The sequence below is a fragment of the Malaclemys terrapin genome, chromosome 6 (genome assembly GCF_027887155.1).
Source record: "Malaclemys terrapin pileata isolate rMalTer1 chromosome 6, rMalTer1.hap1, whole genome shotgun sequence".
Lineage (NCBI taxonomy): Eukaryota > Metazoa > Chordata > Testudines > Emydidae > Malaclemys > Malaclemys terrapin.
Window position 1 is genome coordinate 131,221,181 of NC_071510.1, and position 24,920 is coordinate 131,246,100.

Here is a 24,920-nt window from a genome sequence, read left to right on the forward strand (position 1 = left end):
GGGACATATCCGCGGCTTTAACCACCCCCCGCCCCGCTTTGTCACGTCACTTCCGGAGAGGCCGCGTTCGATTCGCTGCTGTGAGAAGTGCCGCCCCTGCTTCCGGCCTGCTGGGGGTTGACAAGATGGCGGCGATCGCGGGGCTGCAGGGACGGGTGGAAGCGCCCGAGCGGCGGGTGTTCGGCCCGAGTGGGGCCAGGCGAGGGGCGGGATCCTCAGCACCCCCCGCTCGGCTTGTGTGTGACCCCCTGGAGTGGGCCCCGGGCGGGAAGCTGCCCCCCCCTCCCCGGACCGTCCCGGGCTGCTGGGCTGGGCCGGGCCAGCGGGGATCGTTCCCTGCGGCTCGGGGCCTGTGGCTCCAGCCTCCGCATTGGGGGCAGCAGCCCGGGGGGATTGGCCCCCGAGGGGCTATGGGGGGGGAGGCGCGCGTGGGGCGGGGGGGATTGGCCCCCGAGGGGCTATGGGGGGGGGAGGCGCGCGTGGGGGGGGGGGATTGGCCCCCGAGGGGCTATGGGGGGAGAGGCGCGGGGGGGGGCGGGGATTGGCCCCCGAGGGGCTATGGGGGGGAGGCGCGCGTGGGGCGGGGGGGATTGGCCCCCGAGGGGCTATGGGGGGGGAGGCGCGCGTGGGGCGGGGGGGATTGGCCCCCGAGGGGCTATGGGGGGGGAGGCGCGCGTGGGGGGGGGGATTGGCCCCCGAGGGGCTATGGGGGGAGAGGCGCGGGGGGGGGCGGGGATTGGCCCCCGAGGGGCTATGGGGGGGGAGGCGCGCGTGGGGGGGGGGGATTGGCCCCCGAGGGGCTATGGGGGGGGAGGCGCGCGTGGGGGGGGGATTGGCCCCCGAGGGGCTATGGGGGGGGAGGCGCGCGTGGGGGGGGGATTGGCCCCCGAGGGGCTATGGGTGGGGGGGGAGCCAAGCTCTGGCTGTTTGTTCTTTCTGCAGCCCCCGGCTGCGGGTTCTTGTCCCGTGGGCCTTGCTCGCTCCACTCCTGCCCTGCGCGATGCTCCCCGGCCAGCAGAGCCCCCCATGACGGGCTGCCTAGCTCGGGGCTGCTTCATTTACTTCTGAACTGCAGCCACCCCTGGGGTACAACGTGGGCTCTGTTTAGCAGCGTGTAGTAACGTTCCGGACCCATTCCGGCAGCTAGGGGGGAGGGATCGCTCAGTGGCTTGAGCATTGGCCTGCTAAACCCAGGGTTGTGAGTTCAGCCCTTGAGGGGGCCACTTGGGGTTCTGGGGCAAAATCAGCACTTGGTCCTGCTAGTGAAACAGTTTTAAATGGACATTTTATCTTCTCTCACTGCTGGTTTGTGTGTGTGGTTTTTTTTTTTTTTTTTTACCCCCAGGGGTTAAGATCCAAATTGTATTTTACATGGTGATCTTGTCGGGTGGCCTGTCTTAGATCATTTGAGTTGTGTTTCAGAGTGGGTTTAAAAACAACCCTCATAATTAGCTCCTTGGGAGGCAAAGGACTGAGTAGACAAGCTGGCCTCTCTCGAGTGCAGTGTACCTCTTGAGAGGTGAGAGTAAGGAATCTACTTTAGTTTCTGTTTCGGTATCAGAGATCTAAAACTTAAGGTTTCAGCTTTACTCCTTCCCTAGGACTGTGTGCACTATCCCCTGTGATCAGATCCCCCTAGAAATCCACAGCCCATCTGGCCTGATGTCATCAGAAAGGGGTAGTACATGTTCAGTGTATGTCCACCTGCAGAAAATCAGGGGCTTTGACTAGAGTTACCATACGTCCGTTTTTTCCCGGACATGTCCGGCTTTTCGGCAATCAAACCCCCGTCCGGGGGGAATTGCCGAAAAGCTGAACGTGTCTGGGAAAATGCCAGCCGGGCACTTCCCCTCCCGTGGCTGCTCTGCTCCGCTCCTCCCCTCTCAGACTTTAAGAGCCAATCTGCCCGAGCCAGTGCTACCAGCTTCAGGCAGCCCCCTTGACTCCGGACCCCGAGCCGCCGGAGCAGAGCAGCTGGAGCCGGGGAGGAGAAGTGCCCAGCCGGCGGCTGGGGTCCGGAGTCAAGGGGGCTGCCTGAAGCCGGTAGCGCTGGCTTGGGCAGCTTGGCTCTTAAACAGAGCCAAAGTCTGAGTCAGGGGAGGAGCAGAGCAGCTGGAGCCGGGGAGGAGAAGTGCCCGGCCGGCAGCTGGGGTCCGGAGGCAAGGGGGCTGCCTGAAGCTGGAGTGCTACTGGCTTCACGGGTTTGCCGGGCAGCCTCCAGACCCTGCGCCCCCGGCTGGGCGCTTCCCCTCCCAGGCTCCAGCTGCGCTGGGGAAGCGCCGGCCGGGGGCGCAGGGTCTGGGGGCTGCCCTACAAACTGTGAAGCCGGTAGCACTTGGGCAGCCCTTTTTGCGTGGCTGGGAGGGAGGAGGGGGAGTTAGGGTGAGGACGTTGGGGAATGGGTGGAGTTGTGGTGGGGAAGGGGTGGAGTTGGGGCGGGGCCGGGGGTGGGAAAGGGCCGGGGCCGGGGCCCATGGAGTGTCCTTTTTTTTATTTTTTAAATATGGTAACCCTAGCTTTGACTGCTCACTGGCATTGGAGCTTATTTCTCTCTGTTGAGTCTATCAAGGACAACTGAGATTGCAAGCAACCTTGGGATTTTTGTAACGGGGGAGAGATGTCGCAGAAAGAGCATGCTGTACCTGGAGGGGACAGAGTGGTGCCACTTTAGCACACCCTCAGCCAGCTTCAGAAGGCAAGACGTGTGTGTGTAAAGGAAAGACATTTCAGAGGGCAGGGGAAGTAGCAGGCCACATGACGGAAAGTGAGCATCTGTGCCCTCCCTTTAAAGAATGGACTGTGAGTTCTGCAGTTGAATTTAAAATTGGCTTATGTGATACTTAGCAGGTTAGTGGGACCTTCTGTAAATAATGGGTGCCTATTGGCGTTGGGCCATGTGTGTACACACTTTTTTAATAAGATCAAACAAGGAAACTTAGGGGGGCTTGGTGCAGCAGCTACTTTGTACTGTTGAGTTAAAAGCCATTCCATAAGCTTTCGTGGACTACACCCCCCTTCTTCGGATGCATATAGAATGGAACATATATTGAGGAGATATATATACACACATACAGAGAGCATAAACAGGTGGGAGTTGTCTTACCAACTCTGAGAGACCAATTAAGTAAGAGAAAAAAACTTTTGAAGTGATAATCAAGCTAGCCCAGTACAGACAGTGTGATAAGAAGTGTGAGAGTACTTACAAGGGGAGATAGTCAACGTTTGTAATGGCTCAGCCATTCCCAGTCCTTATTCAATCCTGAGTTGATTGTGTCTAGTTTGCATATCAGTTCCAGCTCAGCAGTCTCTTGTTGGAGTCTGTTTTTGAAGTTTTTCTGTTGTAATATAGCCACCCGCAGGCCTGTCACTGAATGACCAGACAGGTTAAAGTGTTCTCCCACTGGTTTTTGAGTATTTTGATTCCTGATGTCAGATTTGTGTCCATTAATTCTTTTGCGTAGAGACTGTCTGGTTTGGCCAATGTACATGGCAGAGGGGCATTGCTGGCACATGATGGCATAGATCACATTGGTAGATGTGCAGGTGAACGAGCCCCTGATGGTATGGCTGATGTGATTAGGTCCTATGATGATGTCACTTGAATAGATATGTGGACAGAGTTGGCATCGGGCTTTGTTACAAGGATAGGTTCCTGGGTCAGTGGTTTTGTTCAGCGATGTGTGGTTGCTGGTGAGTATTTGCTTTAGACAAGCACCTACAAGATCTCTATCAAGCATTCTTAAAACTACAATGCCCACCTGCTGAAGTGAAAAAACAGATTGACAGAGCCAGACGAGTACCCAGAAGTCACCTCCTACAAGACAGGCCCAACAAAGAAAATAACAGAACACCACTAGCTGTCACCTTCAGCCCCCAACTAAAACCTCTCCAGCGCATCATCAGAGATCTACAACCTATCCTCAAAGATGATCCTTTACTCTCACAGATCTTGGGAGACAGACCTGTCCTCGCTTACAGACAACCCCCCAATCTAAAGCAAATACTCACCACCGGGCGGAGTTGGGGCGAGGGGGGCGCGAGCCCTTCCGGGCTCCGGAGCCTTTGCTTGTTTGTCCAGTGTCCCGACCTAACATTGGTCGGGACGCGGGACAAACAAGCAAATATCGGGACAGTCCCGATAAAATCGGGACATCTGGTCACCCTAGCTACAGCCCACTTCATTGGATGCATGAACTCCTGTTCTTTTAACTAAAACGTTGGCATTTCACTTACTGTGCAGGAAAGTGGCAGTAACCAGTGGTGGTCTGGTGGCCAGCAGTATTTATCTTCGGGGCATTTCTGAGCTGTAATGTGCTTCGGCTGACAAGAAATGTATTAAATTAATCCCAATAGAAAGATTTTAAACATGCTCTTAGACAGTCGTCTCTGCTTTGGTAACTGCAATTCCTGGATGTCAGAACTAAGCAGGGACTGACTTTTCTTCTGTGTGCTTTGCAGCTGCTCCTGACCAGGCTGCCAAACTGCAGCGACTTGCTCAAATCCACATCCAGCAGCAGGTAGAGTGAATACTCATCATGGTTAACCTTCAGTGGGCAGGGATGGGGCCTCTTGTTAACCGTAGGTAATTGGTGGGCAAGGCTGGGGTAATTAGTAGCACAGACTAGAGCCACTCTAGTTAAGATTATTAGTATTTCTTCTTTCCATTACGTTGTTTTCAGTTTGTCCAGATCATGGAATTTCCAGGAGTCAGAAGAGATCTCTGCTCAGGAACATGTCTGTGTACAAATAGCTTTGGGTGGCTTTTTAAAAACCACAGTGGGGATACTAACGCCTAACTGCTAATTCCCCCAATACTAGGCTGAGATCCCGACAACATGGCAAGGCAATGTGGCCTCCCTCCAACACAGAGGGAGAGAGACCACCACCCCACCTGACTACAATCCCCTTCCCAGTTTGGGTGGGAATCTGAAAATCAGTTCACATAAAATAAGCAGCTCGATTTCCAGCACTGGGTAAAGGGCCTGCCTCAAGGCTAATCCACTGAGCATATTGTATGTGATTCCAAGGAGAGGAAGGAGCGTCTGCCCTGCCTTCCCTGAGAAGTCTTCACTGAGGCTGTGTTAGTGGTTAGTATATTTGGTTGCTTTTCTCTGACAGAAATTGATAGAGCTGTTCCAAACAGAGCTGAAGTCACTGCAGTAAGAAGGATTTCTTGATGATGAATTGATTCCCTACTTCAGTGGAGTTGTCACTGCAAAGCTCTGGCTAAATGTGCATGATTGAGTCTCCTTCTGGTAGCTGGTCCACTTGGAGGATTAGAGCTGGCTTACTCCGCTAATAGAGAAACTCCTTTTACTGAAGCAATACAGGGGCTCTTGCAGCTGAAGGTCCTGGGTTCTATCCCTAGCAATGACAGTGGTGTCCACACACATACAGCCTCAGGTTAACCACAGCACTCCTAGTGCATGATTGCAGCAGGGGTCCCAGGCACACCAGAGGTGGCCTGACAACTGGTACCAAGCAAAACTCATTCTCCTAAAAACGGACACGAGGGGGCAAGCTTGTCCATTCAAACAGAAAAGAGAGGCACAGGCGTATTTGCAGTCTCCTGTTTTCTTTGAATGCTGAATAGTGTCTAATATCTGGTTTTTCCACATTTTCAAGGCAGTCACAGTGTTTATTACAAGCAGCAAGTCCAAGATAATAGAACACTGGATGTATTGACATCTGCACGCAGACAGCAGGTCCGTGTTTGATGGCCTGCTGCACACAATTAAAGAAATCCTGGAGAAGAGCTACACCCCAGGAGAGATGTAAGAGGCTGGAATTGTATAATTAGACCTTTCTGTAGCTCTCTTCATTCCCGCACACTGCTTCCTGCCGTATCCTTCCTAGCCAATGAGGTCCTGTCACTGCTTGCTATGGGCCTTTACAGATGGGATTTTCAAAAGCACTCCGCGCTGCCTGACACTGCCGCCATTGAAGTCAGGGGAGATTGACCATAGACTTCGCTGGGAGCAGTTGCACTAGTGCAGAGCACTTTTTTGAAAATCTCACCCTAGGAGCTTTCTCACTGCTGTGCCCTGACAGGATCTGAACACTCTTAACATCACCAGGTGGATGGCACTAGACCAAGGAAATTGTTTAGGTTTTTACTTGTTCCCGGAAATGTATAATCTGGAGTTCCAAAGTCCTGAAACAGTTGGTCCCAAATTACATCTAGAGGTCTGAGGTGTCCCTTACAGGATAGCAAACATAATTACAGAGGCAGTGTGGTGGAGTGAATAAGGCATTGGATTGAGAGTCCGGAAAGCTGGGTTGTATCCCTGACCCTGCCACTGACTTGCTTTGTGACTGTGGGTATGTCACTTAACCTCTTTATGCATTTATGGTTCCATTTGTATAACTGAGATTACTATACTTCATAAAGAAAGTGAAGTGTTTGGAAATCCTTGGATGGAAACACTGTATAAGTACATCTTATAAGCCTAAGGGTGAGTGGGCTTTGGTTTTTAAACTTAACCCTCTCTTCCCATCATGGAAACTTGATCATTTGGATTCCTTAGCCTTGAAAGACCAATGTTCCCTCTCTTTTTTTACATCCATGTGCAGAATGAATTTTGTTATGTGATGGAGGTGATGTGTGGCGGGAGTGGGGCCCAGGGGTTTAGAGTGTGGGAGGGAGCTCAGGGTTGGGGTGTGGGCCCTCCCACTTGAATTCAAGTGCTTTGCCTGAGAGGTGCTGAGTCGGCATACTTTGATTATGGAGAGTGGGATATTTTTCACAAGCAGTCCTCATTGGCTTAACTCTGCTCCCACTGAAGTTCTCCCATTGACCCCAGTGGAGGGGAGATCAGCAAACACCAAGTGCTTTTGGCAATCACACCCAGAAACTTTAATCCTTCCTCAAATGCAGGTTTACTGACACAAACGGGAGTAATGGAATAAATTGTCATTTGAAAAGAACTTTGTCATACCTCCAACACGGAAGCTGATTATTTAAAAAAATAATAATAATAATAACCCACACACCAACACTGGTGTTCGCTTTTTAAGTCTTTGAAGAGAGCTGTATAGAAGTTTATAATATTTGCTGTTACTTTAAACTAGCTTATCCTACCAAATCTTTCTTCTTTTTGAAAACACAACTGCTATCACCTGCTCTTCCTAATGAAGCTACATTTTATCAAAGGTTCTCTGTTAACAGCTTGCTTGCTTGGGCATTTGTACTTTCGATGTCATGTGCTCGGGGACAGAGCATTGCTGGCGTAAAACCAGCAGAGGGAGCTACGTTACTTTTCAGGGTAGTGTAAAGGTTTTTACTACAGATGGTCAAAACATTTCATACTTCAAAATTTGGAAGGCCTTTTTTCCCTTGAAATTTTGACAAATAGGAATAAAATTGTGCATAAATTCTGTTTTTTCTTTCTCTCTCTCTCTCTCTCCCCCCCCCCCCCAACCATCCCCCCCCAAAAGAGTTTTTTACTGGCTTGTTTTTATACCAGACTTGTGTGCGTTTGGTCCATGATGATGTACGGAATTTTGCTTGATTATTCATTAGAAATCGTTAAGATAGAGTATATTCCCAACCACATTTAAGGGAGCACAGATTTTTGTGCTCGCATGATTTGATATTGTTTTATATAGTGGAAAACTTTGCTTCAGAAGCACCCATTTAAATGAGACACACTAGGCTACAAGCTAAGCTCCCCCCAAGCTGCGTGGTTGTTCAGCAGGCTATGAAGGGCTGCGTAGGTGCACAGCCATGGGGCCCTGGAGAGGACAGAGGTGGGGGTGGGTGGGGAGCAAGTTGGGTGTGCAGGGCTGCGGCGGGGACAGGCGCCTCTCTCCCCACCACAGCCCTGGGGCAGCCTGCACCCCAAACCCCTCATCTCTGGCTTCACCCTAGAATCCACACCCCCAGCCAGAGCCCTCACTCACCCCAAACCCCTCATCCGAGAGCCCTCACACCCTGCACCCCAAGCACCCTCCCGCACTCCAAACCCCTCATCCCCAGAGCCTGCACCCCAACCCTCTGCCCTAGCCCTGAGCCCCCTTGTTAGCCCCTCATCCCTGGTGCCATCCCAGAGCCTGCACCCCCAGCCAGAGCACTCACCCCCCCCCCCCCATCCCAACCCTCTGCCCCAGCCCTGGGCCCCTTCCCACTCTCTGAACCCCTCGGCCCCACCACAGCCACACGTCTCCTCCATATTGGTGCACATAACAAAATTCATTCTGCACATGGATGTACAAAATGAGGGCACATTGGTAAAGCTACTAATAGCATTCTGCTCTTCTATACCGTTACAAAGCTCAGTCTAGTTACTCCTCCCTACTGACTGTGTTCAGACAGGATGTCAGGGATATAACCCAAGTCAGCAGAATCCCGGTCCTCTCCCCGACCACTTCACCATGATGTCGCCGGTAATGTTATAACTTATCCGAAGTGTCTTTTCCTCTGCACTGATTGACGCCCTTGTCCAAAGGTGAATGCTGAGATCTTGATTTTCCTACAAGGGTGTGACATAAACCCACTCTGTATTTTTAGCCACCATTTATACCATGCTAATCTCCACAGGAGATCATCATGGGATGTTCTCTACCCCCTACTGGGCGATGAATTCAGCCGTAAGATATTGTATCCACTGGTTTTCTTTGGCAGCTAGGCACTCATACCACCATGAGGAACATAGGATGGATAGCTTGATGGTCTGTCTGTAACATTTGAAATGCCTTGTAATCTGCTTGTTGCAGGTCTGGCCTCTGTTAATCTGCTCCTGTTTTAATTGCAGGTGCCACCGCTGAGTCAGTCAAAATGTCAGCCGTATGAACTTGGCAGAACAGAGGGGTATTGCTGGAGACCATCGTTCTTTTCTTTTGCAAACCTTCCAGCTACTGTTTCACAGGTAGAGCACATCTGTCCCCTTGGTGGATTCCCTTGCACTGCTTTCAAATGGCCACATTCAAAAACCTTCTCAAGAACCAGTTCTTCAGTGATGGACCTACAGAGTTAGCCCACTAATTAAGGCTCTGTTGAGGGGGGGGGTCAGGTATTGATAATATGCATTTAGACAAGCTGTTCTGCTGTGGATAAATGAGTCATTGGAGGGGGGGACTGGACCCAGTATCACTGTGCCTCAGTGAGTCACAGCTGACAGTGCCAAACTCAGGGCAAACTGCTGTGAAATAGGGTAGACTCACCCCAAACTGCTGGTGGTTCTTTATCAGATCATACCAAACCAGTAACAAAAGTAAACTTCTGTCTCGCCACACTGCTCAACAAGAACTCAAAAATGCAGTCTTCAGGCACTCCAGCCCTTGTTTCACCATCCAGATACTGGATTCTATGATGAGTGGTTACCAAAAACCAATTTCATCAAATATAGGGTCCTTCTAATCTCAAGAGATCAGCCACTTAGCCAGGTCAATATATAACTCAGATCTTACCCAATAATCACAGTGATGTTAATCCTTGAGTAACTAAAAACAGACACACACACAAGTCCTTATATCAGGTTTGTAGCAGTGATGGAATAACCTGCTCGCCTGTGAAGTCTCTCTCTGATAACGTCCAAAAGATTGGAAGGTCTTCAATCCATAGTTCAAAATGCTCCTTTTACTTGTAAATCCACCGTCCAGAGAATCAGGGCAGGAAACAGATAAAATGGAGATAGCTCAGGGGTCTTTTTATATCCTTTGCCACAAGCCTGGAAATGTACTGTCTCTGCTTGTGGAAAGGTACTGGCCTAAGATGGAGTCCAGGGTCACATGAGCGTAACACATGTCCTTGCATAGCTTGATGACTCTCGGGGTAGCCATTGCCCATATTCTTCAGATGCATGACATGTGGACACCTCAGCAAGAAGTGAGGGTTTTTTTACTCACGAAAGCTTATGCCCAAATAAATCCGTTAGTATATAAGGTGTCACCGGACTCCTTGTTGTTTTTGTAATTACCTGTACTGAAAGTTCACTAGGACACTGGAGGACAGATAAGTACACATACAAAAGAAATGCTTTAGGATCTTCAGCGACCATAAATGGTTTAACGTCTTGTCCAAAAGACAGCCCCTCCAGCAGTACAGCACCAGAGATGGAGAGTGGATCAGTGTTGAATCAGAGAGGAATTCCTCTTAGGGTACATCTGCATTGAAAAACAAAGCAAAAACTACAGTGAATCTCAGAGCCTGGGTGTGACAGGTTCCCCGAGGTACAACCTCGAACCGAAGTACCACTGAGCCTTCTGTCCCATCAGTCTGGACTTCCTTTCACACTGAGGCCTGGTCCCCACTAAGTCCCCAAATCGGACTAAGGTACGCAAATTCAGCTACGTTAATAACGTAGCTGAATTCGAAGTACCTTAGTCCGAACTTACCGCGGTCCAGACGCGGCAGGAAGTCTCCCCCCGTCGATGCCGCGTACTCCTCTCGGCGAGCTGGAGTACCGGCGCCGACTGTGAGCACTTCCGGGATCGATCCCAGAACATCGATGGCGTGCCGCCGGACCAGCCGGTAAGTGAAGACTAGGCCTGAGATGTTGTGACAAGCTGCAAACCTACTGCACTCACACCAACATCCACAGGCTGGGACACACCCAGCTGTGTTACATGAATGCTTTTGCCAGCCACTCATGAACCAACAATAGAGAGGCTCCAGCCAGTTCCCCTAGCTCCCCAGTCTTGCACCCCTGAATTGTACTTCTTACCCTGGTTCAAAGCCAGACCAGTGTAAGTTAATTACCCAATTTTCCCCTCTCTCAATGGGGAAAGGACGTGCATAAGTTTTTGTTAACTGAGCTAAGATTTTTTTCCATGCACTTCACTCAAGCCCCACTGTTTTAGGTAAAATATAAAACTGATGTATTAACTACAGCAAGGTAGAGTAGTGATTATAAGTAACAAGTGTACAGATCGAAGTAGGTTATACCTTAGAAATAAAATTGCAATCTGAGTTCTCCAGAATCCTAGAACTGGAAGTGCCATCCAGTCCGGTCCCCTGCACTCAAGGCAGGACTAAGTATTATCTAGACCAGGGGTTCTCAAACTGGGGGTCAGGACCCCTCAGGGGGTCGTGAGCTGTCAGCCTCCACCCCAAGCCCTGCTTTGCCGCCAGCATTTATAATGATGTTAAATATATTTAAAAGTATTTTAATTTATAACGGGGGTCGCACTCAGAGGCTTGCTGTGTGAAAGGGGTCACCAGTACAAAAGTTTGAGAACCCCTGATCTAGACCATCCCTGCCAGGTGTTTGTCTAACCTGCTCTTAAAAACCTCCAGTAATGGAGATTCCACCAACTCCCTGGGCAATTTATTCCAGTGCTTATCCACCCTGACAGGAAGTTTTTCCTAATGTCCAACCTAAACTGCCCTTGCTGCAATCTAAGACCATTGCTTCTTGTCCTATCCTGAGAGGTTAAGAAAAATATTTTTTTCTTCCTCTTCCTTGTAACAACTTTTTACATATTTGAAAATTGGTATCATGTCCCCTCTGTCTTCTCTTCTCCAGACTAGACAAACCCAATTTTTTCAATCTTCCCTCATAGGACATGTTTTCTAGACATTTCAACATATTTGTCATTTTTCTCTGGACTCTCTCCAATTTGTCCACATCCTTCTTGAAATGTGGTGCCCAGAACTGGACACAATATTCCAGTTGAGGCCTTATCAGCACGGAGCAGAGCGGAAGAATTACTTCTCCTGTCTTGCTTACAACACTCCTGCTAATACATCCCAGAATGATGTTTGCTTTCTTTTGCAACAGTGTTACGCTGTTGACTCATATTTAGCTTGTGATCCACTATGACCCCCAGATCCCTTTCCGCTGTACTCCTTCCTAGCCAGTCATTTCCCATTTGTGTGTGTGTGTGCAAGTGATTCTTCCTTCCTAAGTGGAATACTTTGCATTTGTCCTTATTGAATTTCATCCTATTTACTTCAGACCATTTCTCCAGTTTGTCCAGATCAGTTTGAATTTTAATCCTATCCTCCAAAGTACTTGCAACCTCTCCCAGCTTGGTATCGTCCACAAACTTTATAAGTGTACTCTGTATGCCATTATCTAAATCATTGATGAAGATACTGAACAGAACCAGACCCAGAACTGATCCCTGCGGGACCCACTCGTTATGCCCTTCCAGCATGACTGTGAACCACTGATAACTACTCTCTGGGAACAGTTTTCCAACTAGTTTTGCGCCCACCTTATAGTAGCTCCATCTAGGTCATATTTTCCTAGTTTGTTTATGAGAAGGTCACTCAAGACAGCATCAAAAGCCTTACTAACGTCAAGATATACCACATCTACCGCTTCCTCCCCCCCCCCCCCCCATCCACAAGGCTTGTTACCCTGTCACAGAAAGCTCTCAGGTTGGTTTGACACGATTTGTTCTTGACAAATCCATACTGATTGTTACTTATCACCTTACTATCTTCTAGATGTTTGCAAATTGACTGCTTCATTATTTGCTCCATTATCTTTCCTGGTACAGATGTTAAGCTGACTGGTCTGTAATTCCCCGCATGGGCAGCAAGTCCTATGGGCCCGTGGTGCCTGGGCACCAGGAATATTCCTGGCCCGGGACCCGGCTCCAGCAATGTTTGGGGCCGGGTCTCTCCCTCGGCCCCGCCTTCCGCTCCCGGGCCATTTAAAACAGCCCAGGGCCCCCACTTACCACCGGCAGCGCAGTGGAGCTGAGCGACTTCCTCTCTGCTCGTTCCGCGCGGCTGCTGGCCCTTTCCTGCAGCCCCTGGGCGGGATGGGTCTGTGTCCGCCCCAAGCTCCCCTGCGGCCAGTAGGAAGCTGCGGGGGCAGTGCCTGGGGATAGCAGCACACGGAGACTCCCGGCCTGCCCTTCCTAGGAGCCCCAGGTAAGCTCTGCACCCCGCCCCTCCCAGAGCCTGCACCCCCTCCCTCCACCCCCCATTCCCAAACTCCCTCCCAGAGCCAGCACCCAAACTCTGTCCCAGAGCCTGCACCCCTCACCCCCTCCTGCACACCCACCCCTTGTCCAAGCCCAGAGCCTACACCCAAACTCCATCCCAGAGCCTCCACCTTCACCCCCTGTCACGTTATTGACTTGAACTGGGACCATATAGAACATGGTTGCAACCAAAGTCCTTTAGTGGCACCAAATCTTGTATAAAGGGGGTCAAATGGGGTGTCTAAGACAAGGTTATGGTTTGCTGGTTATGATTATGCTGTCTATATGTGTGTATCAGTTTTGTAGTTGAAGTTATGAATATTGGCTCTATACTGTCTGTATGGCAAACTTATGCTATGCTTCTGGGTGACACCCCAGACAAGTTGGTGTTAGCTCTGCCTAGCCTGCTTGATGGCCCATTAAGGACCATCAGCTATACAATGGACCCATTGAGAGAAGGCAGATACGCCTTGTAACTCAGCAAAGTATACAGGGACTTGCCCATGTGACTCCAAACTCCATTTTGCTGTAATTTTCCACAGTGAGAACAAAGAGGTGTTCTTACACCTGGAAAAGACTATAAAAGGCTGATGCCTCATCTCCATCTGGTCTTCAGTCCTCCTTCTTACCTCTGGAGGGACTTTGCTACAAATGGAAGTTCTGAACAAAGGACTGATGACCCATCCCAGCTGGGGATGTTCCAGAGACTTGATTTGAACCTGCAGTTTATTCTATCACTGCTACAAGCCTGAACCAAGAACTTTGCCATTACTGTATGTAATTGATTCCATTTAACCAATTCTAGCTCTCATCTCTATCTTTTTCCTTTTATGAATAAACCTTTAGATTTTAGATTCTGAAGGATTGGCAATAGCGTGATTTGTGGGTAAGATCTGATTTGTATATTGACCTGGGTCTGGGGCTTGGTCCTATGGGATCAGGAGAACCTTTTTTCTTTTCCTGGGGTATTGGTTTTCATAACCATTTGTCCCCATAACGAGTGGCACTGGTGGTGATACTGGGAAACTGGAGTGTCTAAGGGAATTGCTTGTGTGACTTGAGGTTAGCCAGTGGGGTGAGACCAAAGTCCTCTTTGGCTGGCTGGTTTGGTTTGCCTTAGAGGTGGAAAAAAACCCAGCCTTGGGCTGTAGCTGCCCTGTTTTAAGCAATTGGTCCTGAATTGGCACTCTCAGTTGGGTCCTGCCAGAACCAGCATCGTTACACCCCCTCCTGCACCCAGAACACAAACTCCATCCCAGAGCCTGCACCCCAGACCCCCTCCTTCACCCCCACCCAAACTGCCTCCCAGAGCCTAACCTCTCACCCATCCTGCACCCCAATCCCCTGCCCCAGCTCAGGGCCTGCACCCCAGAGCTCCTCCCCCGCACCCAAACTCCCTCCTAGAGCCTTAGGCAAGTGGGGGGCGGAGTTTGGGGGTGGGTGGGTTTTGGGCACCACCAAAATTTCTACAAACCTGCCACCCCTGATTCCCCGGGTTTTCCTTATTTCCCTTTTTAGAGATGGGCACTATTTTTGCCCTTTTCCAGTCTTCTGGAATCTCTCCTGTCTTCCATGACTTGTCAAAGATTTTAATTGCTAGTGGCTCAGATATCTCCTCAGTCAGCAGCTTGAGTATTCTAGGATGCATTTCATCAGGCCCTGGTGATTTGAAGACATCGAACTTGTCTAAGTAATTTTTAACTTGTTCTTTCCCTATTTTAGCCTCTGACCCTACCTCATTTTCACTGGCATTCACTACGTTAGTCGTCCCATCGCCACCAACCACCTTGGTGAAAACCGAAACAAAGACGTCATTAAGCACCTCTGCCATTTCCACATTTTCTGTTATTGTCTTTCCCCCCTCATTGAGTAACGGGCCCACCCTGTCCTTGGTCTTCCTCTTGCTTCTATTGTATTTGTGGAATGTTTTCTTGTTACCCTTTATGTCTCTGGCTAGTTTGATCTCGTTTTGTGCCTTGGCCTTTCTAATTTTGCCCCTACAGACTTGTGTTGTTTGTTTATATTCATCCTTTGTAGTTTGACCTAGTTTCCACTCCTTTTTGAGTTTTAGATAATTGAAGATCTCCTGGTTAAGCCAGGGTGGTCTCTTGCCATCCTTCCTATCTTTCCTACGCAGTGCGATAGTTTTCTCTTGTGCCCTTAATAATATCTCTGAAAAACTGCCAACTGTCTTCAATTGTTTTTCCTCTTTACTTGCTTCCCATGGGATCTTACCTACCAACTCCCTGAGTTTGCTGAAGTCTGCCTTCTTGAAATCAGTTGTCTTTACTGTTCTGTTCTCCCTCCTACCATTCCTTAGTATCGTGAACTCGACCATTTCATGATCACTTTCACCCAAGCTGCCTTCTGCTTTCAAATTCTCAACCAGTTCTTCCCTATTTGTCAAAATCAAATCTAGAACAGCCTGTGACGTTATGAGTGTAATATAATATCTCATTGAAAGGTGACAGGGCCAGAAAGAGTTAATTACCTCACAGACTGACCTGACCCATGGTCGAACTTTAGAGACTGGTTAGGAAGATCTGTAAATTAATAGAGCTTTGAAATGCAGCTGGCATTGTTAGAGATGGAAGGGGAGCTGTTTGCTCAGGTCTTGTGATGTAAGCAAACAAGTCTTGTCTATTGCTATAGCTTTCATTCAAAGATCAAAAAAGGAATATTAACATTTAGGAAGATACTTGAAGGAAATAGTATTATTGTCTCTGTCTCTTTGAAGGTTGTGGTAACCTGTATCTGAACTGTTTAATGGATAAATTACCCTGTGCTAATTGCCAGGATGTTTGGGAGAAGGACAGTTAAGCCTATTGTTTTCTCAGGCCAAGAAGCTGCAGGAAATGTATAAAAACCTTGGGACTCAATCCTTCATCTCAGATCTGCTTTGGGTTTTAAGAAGGGGAAACCTTAAGCCATAAGGATTGAGATCCCCAGTCACTGACTGGAGTCACCCTGAGCATGGACATTGGACTATAACCTATGGACTATTTCTAATAGGACTTTTGGCAACTACAAGCCCATCTCTGCTATGTACCTGAACCTCAAGAATTGAATTCAGGTCTGTCTGTATATTGATCTTTTAACCAACACTCTGTTTTTTTCTTTTTTAATACATTTTAGTTTAGTTAATAAGAATTGGCTATAAGCATGTATTTTGGATAAGATCTAAGTTATCATTTGATCTGGGACTGGAGGTTGGTCCTTTGGGATCAGGAGAACCTTTTCTTTTATATGATGAGATAAGATTTTCAGAATTTATCATCATATGTTTGACATATGTGTCTGGACGGAGGCCTGGGGCTGGGCACTTTAAGGGAACTGCATTGTCTGAACTTCTGAGTAACCAGTGCGGTAATACAGAGGCTGTTTTGGGCTGGTTGGTAAATCTAAGTATTGGAATATCCACCAGCGTTTGGGGTTTGTCTGTCCCATTCTGTTTGCAGTTCACCCTAATTGACTGACATCAGCTGGCTCCCGCAGCACTGTCAAACAGCCTCTCCCCTAATAGCTATCTCCACCTTCTGAAATAAAAAAATTGTCTCCAATACATCCAAGAACTTGTTGGATAATCTGTGTCCTGCTGTATTATTTTCCCAAGAGATGTCTGGGTAGTTGAAGTCCCCCATTACCACCAAATTCTGTGCTTTGGATGATTTTGTTAGTTTTAAAAAAAATCTCATCTACCTGGTTTGGCGGTGTGTAGTAGACCCCTGCCATAACATCAGCCTTGTTTTTTACCCCTTTTATCCTTACCCAGAGACTTTCAACAAGTCTGTCTCTTATTTCTATCTCCACCTCCGTCCAAGTGTGTACATTTTTAATATATAAGGCAAAACCTCCTCCCTTTTTTCCCTGAGCAAGCTGTATCCTTCTATACCAATATTCCCGTCATGCGTATTATCCCACTAAGTCTCCATGATGCCAACTAGGTCATAGTTGTGTTTATTTACTAGCATTTTGAGTTCTTCCTGCTTATTCCCCATACTTCTCGCATTAGTATACAGACATCTAAGGTACTGCTTTGATGTAACGCCCCAGTTCTGACTTCTCTCCCTTATTTCTGCTGTAACAGCCCATGCTCCCACCAGATTCCGACCCTTCTCCCAGGTCTCCATGTTTTTGACTTACCTGTGGGCTTTGGTCGCCTGCCTCCGTTGAACCTAGTTTAAAGGCCTCCTCACTAGGTTAGCCAGTCTGTAGCCAAACATGCTTTTCCCCTTCTTCGATAGGTGGACCTGATCTCTGTTTAGCAGTCCTTCTTCCTGGAACAGCATCCCGTGGTCAAGGAAGCCGAAGCCCTCCTGGCGACACAATCTTCGCAGCCAGGCATTCACCTCCAGGATGCATCTCTCTCTGCCGAGGCCCCTCCCCTTGATTGGAATGACTGAAGAGAACAGTACCTGCGCTCCCAACTCCCTCACCCTTATTCCCCTGTAGTCATTTCTGAGCTGCTGAGGGTCATACCTCACAGTATCATTAGTGCCCACATGGATGAGTAGCGTGGGGTAGTAGTCAGAGGGCCAGGTGATCCTTGACAATCCCTCCGTAATGGCTGGGATACAGGCCCCTGGCAGGCAGCATACCTCCCGAGATGCCATGTCTGGGCAACAGATGAGTGCCTCCGTCCTTCTCAGAAGAGAGTCTCCAACCACCACTCCTCACTACATGTGTCTGACGAAGTGGGTATTCACCCACGAAAGCCTATGCTCCATACATTTGTTAGTCTATAAGGTGCCACAGGATTCTTTGTTGCTTTTTACAGATCCAGACTAACACTGCTACCCCTCTGATACTTCACTACCCTACGTTTCCTCCTGGGAATGGTGTCTGTGATCCTCCCAGCCTGGGGGGTACAGGCTTCTCCTCTTCAACCGTTGGGGGTGATTCCTCATCACTTGTTGCCAGGGCAGCATAGCAGTTCTCCATCACTATGGTGGGGGGTTGGGAGTAGGGGTGGAGCAATTCCTGCTGCTAGAAGTAACCAGCTGCCTGTGTCATCCCTGTACCAGAGCCTTTTTCTCCTCCCCGGTGGCATGACAGCAGTCCTCTCTAGCTGGATAGCGTCCTCAGCCTTGAAGTCTCCATATGAATACTCTCAAGGAATTCCTCGTGGGCTCGGAGGAAGCTCCCCAGCCCAGCCCCCTCCTCCTGTAGCTCTCCCACCTGCTTCCCGAGAGATCCCACCAGCAGGCACCTTTCACACTGGATGGTCCCCCCCCAACCTGGCTGTCTGTGAGTGGGAAACGCAGGCCACAGTCTCTGCAAGTCCAGACCAGGATCTGGGGAGAGGCATCCATGACTAGGTTGTCTGTCTGGATACCGGCGCAGGTGGAGGAGACAGGAGCAGCGTTGCCACTGGTGATGTGGCCTTTTCTTACCATAACGATTATATTACGTCTCCCTCCCACAACCTCCCCTGTTTGCTAGCTCCCCTTGGTCGTTTAGCCTCTGGCTTTTAAGGCCTTTTCTCTTAGGTCAGCCCTGCCCCCTAATTAATCACCTGGAGGGAGAGTGATCACAGAGCGGATTGAGGCTGATCAAGGATGATCCAGGGAACAAAGGCTCAAACAGTCTCCAGCCCCACAATCCCAACTGACCCAGTAACTGAAATAACCCGAAAGAGAGAGAAAAACACAAACATCCAAACAAACTCACTCGCACCTTCCAATACCACCTTTGCCATCAGAGGCATGAGAACTAGGGCTGCAGGGGGTGCTGCAGCACCCCTGGGGTCTGGGCCACTGGCCCCCTTGCACCCGGGGTCTGGGCTGCTGGCCCTGCCACGCTCACAGCTTCAGCTCCGGGGGGGGGGGGGGGGGAACAGGGGTAAGGGGTAAGCGCCACTGTTTGACGTCTGTTTGGGGAATGACTGTCACTTTAAGACAGGATCCAGGCCCTGCCTGTAATGGCCAAGGATTTGAATTCAAGGAGCCAGCAGGCTGCGGATGCAGGTGTCAGTGAAGATGCAAATAGCCCGGCGGGCAGGGAGGAGGGGAGGGGATTTCCCCCGGGCTGGTAACATACAGGAAAGGCTGCTAAGCCCAGGACACCTGCCTGGCTGTAACCAGAGCCCTGGGCCTGGCAGGGGAGGAACCCCCCACCCATCTGCACACGGGAGATGGGAGGGGGCCAGCTCCCCGCCTGCCCTCGCTGGGGAAACTGAGGCAGAGCTGAGCCCCCCGCAGCTGAGCGCGGGGAGAGCCAGGCAGGGCAGGACGGCTGCCAGGCAGGGTTGCCTTGTCCCGGGCTCAGAGAGACCCCAGGGGAGGGGGGGCGGCTGGCAGGACGCTGCTGGTAACAGAGGCACCTGGTCAGAGGGTGGTCTGACCAGGCGCTGAATCTCTTCCCCAAGAAACTCCGAATCTCAGCTCTCCAGGAAGGGGGGCCAGGAGGGGGCTCTGCCCTGGGGGTGAGGGTGACGGGGGACCCCAAGAGGGGAGATGGGCTCCTGGCACACACAGCTCCAGAGGGGGCCTGCCCCAGAGCATCAGCGCCCGAGAGAATCAGCGCCCCAGAGATCTGGCTGCGGTAAGAACCAACACTCAAGGGGTCACTCCCTGTTCCACCCTAGGGGTCAGGGGACCCCCTGCTGCGGCCCAGATGGTCGACACATGGAGCAGGTGGGGTCACTGCCCCCCTCATTCCTTGGCAGATGAGGGGGGGAGGCAATGGCAGGACCCCAGCCCAGTTTCAAACCCAAAAGTGTTGGGGTGGGGAAAGGGCCCGGGGGCCCCACGAGAGCCCCTCCTGTGCCCCCTGCTCGTGCCACCAAACACTTGGGCTCAGAGAGGATGTGACACTGCTCTGAAGCGTGTATTTTTGGTGTGGTTGGTTAGCAAGGCTGCTAAATAAATCTTGCAAGTGCCTGGTTTGAACATCCCCAGCTCACTGGTTAAAGTGACCCTGCTCAGTTCATTCTCAGAGGGGAAGAGATGGGCCGGAATGGGAGTTTTCTGTAAATATTTTGTATAACTTCTGTGTGTGCCTCAGTTTCCCCTACGTGCTGCATTAGCGAGGTGGCGAGGAAAGGCGGTTTACTCTCGGGCAGGCTGTGACAAAGGTGTAAATGACCCCTAGCTGTCTCGGGTTTGGGGGCCTGGGTCAATGGAGAGGCCGTGAAGACAATGGCAAGTCCAATCTGGTTCCAAAGCCTGGCCCATAGGCCCGATCCTGGGGATCCATGACACCAATGGGGCCACTTTGCCTTCTGCAGCCTCAGAGGAGCCCCGTTACGGTCTCTGTGCTGTCCCAAACAAACCGGGCAGCGGCTACACGCGCTGCAGGCCGACCTTAGTCCGTTCTGGGCACGGCAGCTGGCTCTGGTTCCCCGGTGGTTCTCAGCAGCCATTCCAGGCTTGGACGGAGCCCCTCCAAGCGATCTTCTGGATCACCACCAGGATCTCAGCACCCCACCACCATGGAGCCCCCCCGCATACTGCTTCTGCCTCCCCCAACAGCTGTCTCTGGCCCAAGAAGGTCAGTCTAGTCCCCATGTACATCAGGGGACTCAGTCCCTCACGGCTGGCGCACAGTGCGCCCGGTCTGTATAGTGATTGTAGCGCCCCCAGCCGTGGGCTACGCTGCCGGACGGGCAGAGGATCTAGTCGTCACGCCTGTAGGGGGATCAGTCTCTTAATTTACACCGAGTCATTCTGCTCTCTCATTGGACGATTGAAACATTTCAAAACAGGGTCGCAGCGAGTGGCGCGGTATGAAGAGCGCCCCCGGCCTGCGCGGGTTTGCAGGGGTAACTGTTTGTGCTGACTCTCCGGGCCAGGTACCCACGGCCGCCCAGTGGCTGCTGGGCTCCTGGTGAGTCCCAGATAACGCAGCCTTGTGAATCCAGAGTGAAACACATTCTCACAGCTCGAGCCACTGGTCGGTGCGCTCCCATTTCCCATATCCCACGGGTGAGCACACAACAGCCTACACTTCCAGCAACTCCGCGCATGGCACACGCCGCTCCAGAGCTTGGACAAGCTCCAACTAGTGTAAACAAACCCACTCCGGCTTCTGCTGGCCTCAGAGAGCAGAGCTGCCAGCTCGGGGGGGGGGGGGGGGGGGTGGAGATGTTGGGGTATCCCCAACTGCAGGCAGACCTGCTAGTGAAGGCAGGGGGCTGGACTCAATGACCTTTGGGGGGAGGGATAGCTCAGTGGTTTGAGCATTGGCCTCCTAAACCCAGGGTTGTGAGTTCAATCCTTCAGGGGGCCGCTTGGGGATCTGGGGCAAAATCAGTACTTGGTCCTGCTAGTGAAGGCAGGGGGCTGGACTGGACTCGACTCAATGACCCTTCAGTTGAGTCCCTTCCAGTTCTAGGAGATGGGATATCTCCATTAATTATTATTATTATTTATTAAAACAATGGGTGTCGCTTGGCCATTTCTCACCAGCTCTGCCAGGCATGCCCATGCCCCATCTGTGGGCACGGTGAGTGGGGAATGGCACAGCTCCCCAGTGTTTGTCCATTGGCCCTTTCTGACAAGGGGGGCTCCTGGTCTGAGCCCCGGGGCATGAGGAAGAACAGAGCCCGGCTGGGGTGAACTCAGAGCTCAGGCAGCCGGAAAGCAGGGAGCTAGACCGGTGTGGCACGTGCCCTGGCCATGTACAAACCCAGCATGGTCCTGGGCCAACCTCAGCCATGGGGCTGAAGGGAGAGAATGCGACCCCTTGAGCTTCAGAGACAAAGGCCGGGCTTGCTCCCGGCCCCGCTGCGGGAGGGTCCGACTCCCCGGTGGGTGGCTCTGAAATACCCATCCAGAAGAGGGCAGTCGGGCACAGAGCCACCAGCTGGGACTAGCAGCGATCGTCCCCAGGGGCGCACATTGCATGGCAGGAGCTCTAGGCATAGACAGAACCCCTCTGCCGCGCTTTGTGCCAGGCGCGTCGGCTTCTCCAGTCCAGCTATGCCCCCTCCGGCACGTCCCCGGGGCACAGGGCCCCAGAATACATGGCTTCCCCTGCCTCACCCTTGTTGGGGGGACCCCTGTGTCGGGTTCGGGGCTGGGACACTGAGGCCTCTGCCTCCTGCCCAGAATCCGCACAGGAGACAGTGCCAGCTTCCCCCAGTGCCCTCTGTCAGCCTGTCCCAGCTGTGCCCTGGAAGGAGAGGAGACTCCATCCGCACAGCCTGTTCCATCTTGGGTCCCTCTGCTGCCGCGGCCTGTCTGCAGGCCACAGGCTGAACTCTGCCAAATCCATTTCACCCAGGGTCGCATCCCTACTATGGTGCCCCATGCCCAGCGGTGCACTGCCTGTGTCTGACCTGCGAGTATTGGCCTCAGCGGGAACCCTGCCACCCATCTACCTCCGTGCACTCTGCAGCTGGCACGTCCTCGAATGTATCGCCTACAAGTGCTGCCTCTGGCACCTTCACCGCTCCAGACCCCCAGTCCCATGGGGTGGCCGGCTCTGCTCCCGGGCAGCCCTTCCCCCGGCCCAGCCCGCAGACAGAGGCATCTCTCTCAAGCCACTTCGCCCTGCTCCTGCGCCGCTGGAGGGTACCGTGCCCTGAGCGCGCCGGGGCTCTCATCCGGCTGGGAGCAGTTACCCAAGCTGGGCCCTAGCCCTGGCCCCGTCCAGGAGCAGGGCCAGAGGAGGCCAGCAGGGCTGCAGGAGAGAGGAGGCTGGGGCAGGGGGAGGTCTTTTGGGCCCAGATCTGCTCTTCCTCCCCCATGGGGCCTGGGCTTGTGCAGATCTCTCCTGATGCAGCCGTCCTGCACTCCCACTTCCCTCTCTCTGCTGGTCTCCCCAACCCAGCAGGCGCCATCCGATGCTGGGGAAACCCCCTGACCCGAACATGGAGCCAGCTGCCAGCCAGGGCCGGCTGCTGGGCATGGAGTCAATGCTGTGCCCAGGGCCCTGGGGCTGCCAACCCGCCCTCTGCCACCTCTCACTGCAGTGATCGGGGCTCCTTTCCTCTCAGAGGGCCTGATCCTGTATTATGCTGAGCCCTATCCACTCCCACTGACTTCAAGGACTGAGGGGCACCAGCAGAGCTGGGGGAGGGGAGCCCAGGGCTGCGGGTCGGGAGTGAGGGGCACTAGCAGAGCAGTGGTGTGGCCCCCGCTGCGGCTAATCCCCGCCTGCTTGTCAATGGCAGCCTGGGATGCTGGGGGGCTACCAAGGAGCAGGGGAACTGCAACCCCTTCCCCAGCCTCCTTCACTCGGCAGCCGCTTCCCAGGAAGGCTCCTGACCTCCGGCTTCTGTGTCTCGAGGAGAGCTGGGTTTGGTGATTTGAGGTGCGCCCACCCCAACCCCCGCATCCCCCCAGCACAGTGATTACCAGCACAGCTCACTCCCACCCCATTGCCCCCCTACCCCCCTGTCCGGTCCCTCCCCTGCCCCGATAGCCCTGGAGCGGGTCTGGGGGCTCCGTGATGCGGGCAAGTGCCGGGCTGAGGGCCCCTCACGGAGGGCACCCAGCTGCCAGTGTTATCAGAGCACCGGTTCCCCCTCGGGTGGCACGGCACAGGGCGGGAGTGGGCTCTGCTGGTGTCCGGCCCTGCTGGGTTTAACACCGTCTCCTCCAGCCAGGGCTGCGGTGGGCACCCCTGGGGGTGGCGGGTGCCCAGTTAGCACCCAGGGGAGCCCTGCTCCAGCTAAGCGTCTGGCAGACAGCAACACGCCTCCTGCCAGGGCCCTTGGCAGACCTGCGGCCTCTCGTGCCCACCCCCGCACTTCAGGCCTCCCCCTGACCTCCGCAGCCCTACGCGGCTCCGCTCCCCGGGGCGGGACGGGAGGCTGCACCCAGCCAGGCTGGTGAGGACCGTTACACCGTAACCCCCCCCGCCCCCGTTTTAAATTGCAGTGGAAATCTCATCTTGTGCCCCCCCCCCTTCTCCTGCGGGAGAAATGGGGGGAAAGTTGTAACAAGCGGGAGGAAACGTGGGATTTTGCCCAACAAAACGAAAATGAAAAAAAAGGGGTGAAAGTTCCCCTCACAACACCGAAGTTTGGGGAACCATTTCAAACAAACGGCAAAACTTTCTTCTGACAACCGGTGATTTTGCTTCTGTCCCCGCAGCTCCCGCCGGGCCCACGGCCGCCGATCGCCCCGTGGCGGCGGGGCAGCGCAGGGGCGGGCCCCGGGGCCAGGCAGGGGGATTCTCCAATTGGGCAGCGGGAGCCCCCGCCCCGGGCCAGCGCCTCCCCCGACGTGCCGGGCGGGCGGGCGGCTCCGCAGCCCGGCTGGGGCGCGCCATGGCGAGGGGCGCAGCGCGCCGCGGCTCGGCGGAGGGTCGCTGCGCGCAGTGAGAACCGCGGAGCGGAGCGCAGCGCGCCCGGCCACCATGCGGCTCCCGGCCCGGTGACAGCGGAGAAGGTAAGAGAGCGGGGCGCCCGGACACCGCCGGGATGGGCGCAGAGGGGGCGCCGGGCGGCACCAGGGGCCGTGCGCTGCCGGACCCCCCCCCCCCCCGGCCCGTTTGCGGTGGGGGCTGGAGCGGGCCGCGGGGCTCCCCCCACTACCCTCCCCGGGACAACCGGCCCCAGCGCGGTCCGGGGGGGCCCTGGCGGACGTGCCCGTGGGGAACACGAGCGATGCGCCGCTGTTTGTGGTCCGAGCCCTGGGCAGCCCCCGCGGCGCGGCCCGGCCCCAGCCCTCTCCGGTCCCTGCGTGCGGCGCCGGCCCGTCCTGGCCGGGGGGAGCCGGGCAACCGGTGTCTGGAGCGATCTGGGACCAGACTCCCCGCAGCCCAGGGCTGGTCAGACCCGCCCCAGGGACAAGCCTCCGCTGCCAGGTGGCACTGGTGGGTCTGGAGCTGACCCAGACCTGACCGGCCCCAGTGTTGGGGGTCAGGCCGGGCCGCAGGGGGCTCGCGGGGGGGCCGAGTTTCGCTCTGACCTGCAGCGGGAGCAGGACCAGAACCCCCGTCGCGAAGGGTTCGTAGACACCTGGTCTCTGCCGGGTGCAGTGGGAAGCTCCGGGGCCCGTGGATCCAGTGCTCGGTGCCGCCTCCCTGCTGGCCAGCTGGCGGGGGATGGGGCTGAGTTGCTCCCGGTGTTTCTGCGAGCGCAGGTCCCT

General features: G+C 53.3%; 1 protein-coding gene and 1 long non-coding RNA gene across 10 annotated transcripts in view; both read left to right on the forward strand.

Annotated features, from left to right (window-relative positions):
• Positions 1-204: 204 nt before the first annotated feature.
• LOC128839448 (uncharacterized) lies at positions 205-18,681 on the forward strand. 8 transcript variants are annotated; one of them, XR_008445429.1, is made up of 5 exons: positions 205-236; positions 4,459-4,517; positions 5,630-5,774; positions 8,754-8,867; positions 14,602-16,463. It is a non-coding gene; the product is annotated as an uncharacterized LOC128839448 (long non-coding RNA). The 8 variants fall into 8 exon arrangements; XR_008445426.1 differs by lacking the exon at positions 205-236 and adding an exon at positions 17,124-18,681 and having other exon boundaries at positions 2,706-4,517; positions 14,602-15,952; XR_008445428.1 differs by lacking the exon at positions 205-236 and adding an exon at positions 4,819-5,087 and having other exon boundaries at positions 2,706-4,517; positions 5,626-5,774.
• Positions 18,682-24,071: 5,390 nt separating this feature from the next.
• IL11RA (interleukin 11 receptor subunit alpha) overlaps positions 24,072-24,920 on the forward strand; it is a 67,927-nt gene continuing 67,078 nt past the window's right edge. For both annotated transcript variants that reach the window (XM_054032473.1, XM_054032472.1), the window contains exon 1: positions 24,072-24,218. The gene's annotated coding sequence lies outside the window, so the exon portion shown is untranslated. The remainder of the gene's footprint in view (positions 24,219-24,920) is intronic.